A 6000-nucleotide genomic window follows, 5' to 3' on the forward strand; every position below is an offset into this window, starting at 1 on the left:
CGACTCTGTCAGTCTCTTTTGTGTGGAATTCGGATTGCCTTAATGATCCCAAGTTCACATAAAAGACGAATTAAAATCAATAATGAAAGGCACACGCCAATCGCGTGGGTACGAGAGACCAAGAGAAGAGAGCGCGGCGGCTCGCGCCCCACGCCCCTCTCGCGGGATCGGGTCCCACAGACTGGCGACTCTGCTGGGGACCACCTAACTTCATTACAATTCCAAAGGATAACTCATTTGAATCTATTTTAACTGGCTCATGAAAACTCTATCTCTTTTATGCTTGTTAGATTAGTTTGTATGCTTTATTTTCTCATCACATTTACTCAAACTTAATCTAACAAAACCTGAAGGCATCATAGATTGCGCGAACTTATTGCACACACTTACATCACTTGCATCTAAACCCTTGCATCTCACATGCACACACGTCCCATTTTAGGAACCCGGAGTGTTATCTAGCATGGTTGACTGGGATTTCATCACCTGGTGCCTCTGTGCTAGAGAAGCATTCCACCCTTAGCCTAGTACCTTTATGGTACGTAAACGGATCTCTTGTTCACGTACTGATACGCCGGACACTGGTACAGTATATCGAACATGGATTCGCGCTAAGGGAACTCTTGGCCTTACCCCTAGATTAACCCACACATGCATGTAGTATACGAACACATGTGCATCACGTGTGTGAGCCTAGTTTAGGATATCCAACCCATTTGTGTCTAGATTAAGCCGTAGTCCATCTTCCAATGGCTACGATCGGTCTTAGGTACACAAACAAAGTCATGAGTCGAGATCCTCTCTCCACTCCGCTAGATTAGGGTTAGGATTGATGCCTTCAGGTAACACTGATAAAATGTGCGAAGATTAAAAAAACTTTTCCTTTGGGGTTAGGATGTAAATCCCATTCATTTCCAAAGATCTCATAGGATTAGTCATTCATGATCCATCCGTTGAAAGCAATCTTATGCTATCTCATCTCATCTTGATCTAATCATATTGGTCTACAGTTGTTGATATCCATCATTCAGATTTTAGATCTGGCCCTGGACTCTACTTTTGTCATTCTTATGGCCATGGTCTATTATCTGAGCCATTGATTTTTCATTGATCAATGTTTACCTATCATATATCTTTTACCCTTGGATCATATCGAAATCATTGATGGAGAAGTTTGATCTTACCTGTATTCTTTGAGTGCATGATCGTTGCTGAGATCGAAACTTATTTTGATTAGGGATGTTTATCGTTCCTGACTCTTTCATTCCCAAAAGAAGAACGGTTATACCCAAAGAACATCTTAAGGAATAGATTGAGGATTCTTTCCAAATTAACATACCCGTTGATGTATTTCAAGATTACTCTTTTCTCTATTTGTTTAGAATTTTTATCCCATGACTATTGAGATAGTGTGATTGCTTCTAAGTCAAAAGTCTGTGTTCAACAAAAAGCCCCTCTTCCAAAAGACTGACCATTTCTGAATTCATTCGATACATCAGTCTATTGCTTTACCCACATTGTCAGCATAAGCCTTTTGTTGCCCCATTTAACCTAGACCTTGTGGAGTTGCCTTTTCTGGGATTCCTACTTCGGGATCGAACTTTGTAATTATCATTATCATGAAGAAAGGTGTATCACCTATAAACTTTCAGTGCCGGTTCACTACCTTTGAAGAAGTGTCCTGTGTCTTTAGATTTGTCTTTCATTGAGTGTACATCAACTTTCTTCTCTCGAAGTTGGAAAAGTTCAGTTATGTTGATGTTAAAAAAAGAAAAGAAAATGTGTCATGTCAATCAGTCTTTCTCGTTCAGAGTCGGTGTTTAGCTTTTTGATTAAATTCAATGTAGAGCCTACTGAAGCGCGTTCAAAGTCATCTATGTACTTCAAAGTATTTCAATTCAATAAAGCATTTGAGTCTGTATCTTCAATTTTTTATGATTCACTCTTGGATTAAATGTTTAAAACAACTACAAGACCCCCTTCTCGGATGAGAATGCAGACGAAATTCCCCTTGAGATTTGAAAGATGGTCAAACGAGAGGAAGAGCGTCGAGCATAGCCACTTGAAGAAGAAATCGAAGCCATTGATAGTGGTATCGAAATTCGAAACTCGGGAGAAATGGATTGGAAAAACTTTATCTCCTAAGGAGCGCAAAGAATTGATAAACCTGTTTAGAGGGGTTTGAGGTAGTCTTGCTTGATCCTATAAGGATAAACCAGGGGAATGCCCTGTCGTTGAGCAAAGCAAGACTTCATCTGCTTTAGGCATCCAGTTGAAGAGTACAATTTTAAAGAGATAAGTCTCAGACATCCTGTGGAGCTGATGAAATACTGAGAGAAGATTTTCGAACAAGGAGTTGTGGAATCTTGAGCATAAATCCAAGATCTTTGAGATGAGAGTGGAGCACAGTGGTTGAAGTTTTGCCAGAAAACCGCCAGACTCCTCGATAAAAAAAAAAAAATTCTAAGTCTTTGAACCTCAGCATTCAAGAGCTTGTACATCATATACATCAGGAGGCCATCATTGGACATTTGAGCCTTAATAGCCAAAATCCTAAAATCCTTTTGAGAACCCTTTGGGCCAACAATTTAAAGCCAATGTTTCTTTTCAAACACATTATAAATCCGGGGCATTTATGCACCCGAACTACGTCGGACCTGATCCTCATTTCTTCAGGGGTACGTAGGCAACTTGATTAATTCAAGTTCGGTCAAACCTTGGGATAAAATCCCTTTTCAAAATTTTGAAGCTAAATGCTAAACCATTCTTTGAAAAATCCTTAAGCGAACTACGCGGACCTGATCCTCCATTTTTGGGGTACGTAGGTAGTCTGGCTAGACCAGATTCGGTCTAAATCCTTAGAAACTTAGGTATTCAACCCTTTTGAACCCAAGCCCACCTAGAAAGTCCTTCTGGTGAAACAAGTAAAGGTTCGAGGCGAATGAAAAGAAAAACAGAAAGAAAAGAATGAGAGTCTGAAGACCCGCTAGGTTGAAAACCCGAAAGGGCGGCCTAGAGAAAGGTGAAAGTCGTTTTTTCTTGCTAAGTCAGCAAGCAAAATGATTGACTTATCAGAAAGTAAGGGTAGTGGTATGCTGGATTGAAAACTTGAAGAGACAATCTAGTCAGAGGCAAATACTTCCCATGGAAAGTTGAGTTGAATAGAAGCAGAAGGAGTTCCTCAGTTACGTAGAATTCCCAAGTTTGAGTACAAGCAAAAATTGAGATAAGTAGTCTTTTAGACTGAAAGCTTGGAAAGCAAAAGTTGAGATAAGTGGTCTTTTAGACTGAAAACTTGGAAGACATTAATTTTGACTTCTTCCGAAAAGACAAATCAAGGAGACCGAGAAGCAACTCTATAGGGCAGGATCCTGGAATCCGAATAGTGTCAGCAAGGCTTACTTTGACACCTTTTTAAACTAGGGGCATTAAAACCGAGCAATCCGAAGGGGTATAACCATGACGGATGTCCTGATGGAGGAAACTAGAGCCTTTTGGCATGGTTTTTGAGACTACTCTAAGAGTGGCTGACCTTACCATTTAAAAAATGATACATTTGATTTAAGAGTGAATCAAAATTTAGTCAAGTCCCTTGAATATTGTAAGTCTTCTTTGAAAGAGTCCTCAGGAGTCTATTCCTTGTTTATCATTGTTTTCTTTTAGAATCCAAAGTGTTTGGCACTGAAAAGAATGGGTGTACACCTTCCGAAATGTAAAGAAAAAAATCTAGAGTAGATCCTGGTTTAAGAATCAAGGAAAACAAGAAACATTTGGTCCAAACCTACCTGAAACATCAAAGCCTCAAGCAATGAGCAAAATGAAGAACTCTTACGTTCAGACTTTGTGAAGGTGGTCTTACCATTGTACCAAAGAAAGAACCCATGCAAACTCAAATTTTTCCTACTTACCTTGGTTCTGCTTTCTTAAGACCTTGTCATGGAAGCACATCATACTAGGGGCATCTTTTATGACTTGCGTCATAAAAGATATTACACAATGATAACTGGGATATCTATTCTTAGCAAATAGAAACCAGAGAAGCTTGAACATACTCTTTGAGTTGAATTCCTTGATCAAGTTGTTTCTTTTGGAGTCAAAGTTTCATAAACTTCAATTTCCAGCGGGGTATATAATCTACTCCTACGTCCTTCAAACCTCATTAGAATGCTTTTCATCTGTTAAAGAGAGTCAGCACCTAAAAATCTCATCAATCTACTTGAGTTTTGCTTTCAGCAAAGATCATGCACTCCAATTTATTCTCAGCAGGAGATAGCTATGCTATCAATGAACTCGATATAAGATCGATAAATATTTTCGTGTTGATTTGAGACTCTTTGAGTATAAAGGTTTTTTGTGTGCGTTTGAGACTCTTTGAGTAGTTGAGACCCTTTGAGTGTTACAAACTCTTCGGGTAGTTGAGACTCTTTGAGTATAAATGTTTTGTGTTGATTTGAGACTCTTTGAGTAGTTGAGACCCTTCGAGTGCTGCAGACTCTTCGGGTAGTTGAGGCTCTTTGAGTATAAATGTTTTTTGTGTTGATTTGAGACTCTTTGAGTAGTTGAGACCCTTCGAGTGTTACAGACTCTTCGGGTAGTTGAGACTCTTTGAGTATAAATGTTTTTGCGTTAATTTGAGACTCTTTGAGTAGTTGAGACCCTTCGAGTGTTACAGACTCTTCGGGTAGTTGAGACTCTTTGAGTATAAATGTTTTTGTGATGTATTTGAGACTCTTTGAGTAGTTGAGACCCTTTGAGTGTTACAGACTCTTCGGGTAGTTGAGGCTCTTTGAGTATAAAGGTTTCTCTATGTAGTTGAGACTCTTTCGAGTATAAAGATTTTTGCATGTGTTTGAGACTCTTTGAGTAGTTGAGACCCTTTGAATGTTACAGACTCTTCGGGTAGTTGAGGCTCTTTGAGTATAAATATTTTTTGTGTTGATTTGAGACTCTTTGAGTAGTTGAGACCCTTTGAGTGTTACAGACTCTTCGGGTAGTTGAGACTCTTTGAGTATAAATGTTTCGCCATGATTTGAGACTCTTTGAGTAGTTGAGACCCTTCGAGTGTTACAGACTCTTCGGGTAGTTGAGACTTTTTGAGTATAAATGATCTTTGTTGATTTGAGACTCTTTGAGTAGTTGAGATCCTTTGAGTGTTAGTTGAGACTCTTTGAGTATAAATGTTCTTGTGATGTATTTGAGACTCTTTGAGTAGTTGAGACCCTTTGAGTGTTACAGACTCTTCGGGTAGTTGAGACTCTTTGAGTATAAATGTTTTGTGTTGATTTGAGACTCTTTGAGTAGTTGAGACCCTTTGAGTGTTACAGACTCTTCGGGTAGTTGAGACTCTTTGAGTATAAATGTTTTGTGTTGATTTGAGACTCTTTGAGTAGTTGAGACCCTTCGAGTGTTACAGACTCTTCGGGTAGTTGAGACTCTTTGAGTATAAATGTTTTGTGTTGATTTGAGACTCTTTGAGTAGTTGAGACCCTTCGAGTGTTACAGACTCTTCGGGTAGTTGAGACTCTTTGAGTATAAATGTTTTGTGTTGATTTGAGACTCTTTAAGTAGTTGAGACCCTTCGAGTGTTACAGACTCTTCGGGTAGTTGAGACTCTTTGAGTATAAATGTTTTTGTTGATTTCAGACTCTTTGAGTAGTTGAGACCCTTTGAGTGTTACAGACTCTTCGGGTAGTTGAGACTCCTTGAGTATAAATGTTTTGTGTTGGTTTGAGACTCTTTGAGTAGTTGGGACCCTTTGAGTGTTACAGACTCTTCGGGTAGTTGAGACTCTTTGAGTATAAATAGTTTTTGATGTATTTGAGACTCTTTGAGTAGTTGAGACCCTTTGAGTGTTACAGACTCTTCGGGTAGTTGAGACTCTTTGAGTATAAATAGTTTTTGATGTATTTGAGACTCTTTGAGTAGTTGAGACCCTTTGAGTGTTACAGACTCTTCGGGTAGTTGAGGCTCTTTGAATATAAAAGTTTCTTTGATGTGTTT

This window comes from Tasmannia lanceolata, unplaced genomic scaffold (assembly GCF_043159265.1).
Source record: "Tasmannia lanceolata isolate RefF3 unplaced genomic scaffold, GAP_Taslan_0.1 ptg000019l, whole genome shotgun sequence".
NCBI lineage: Eukaryota > Viridiplantae > Streptophyta > Magnoliopsida > Canellales > Winteraceae > Tasmannia > Tasmannia lanceolata.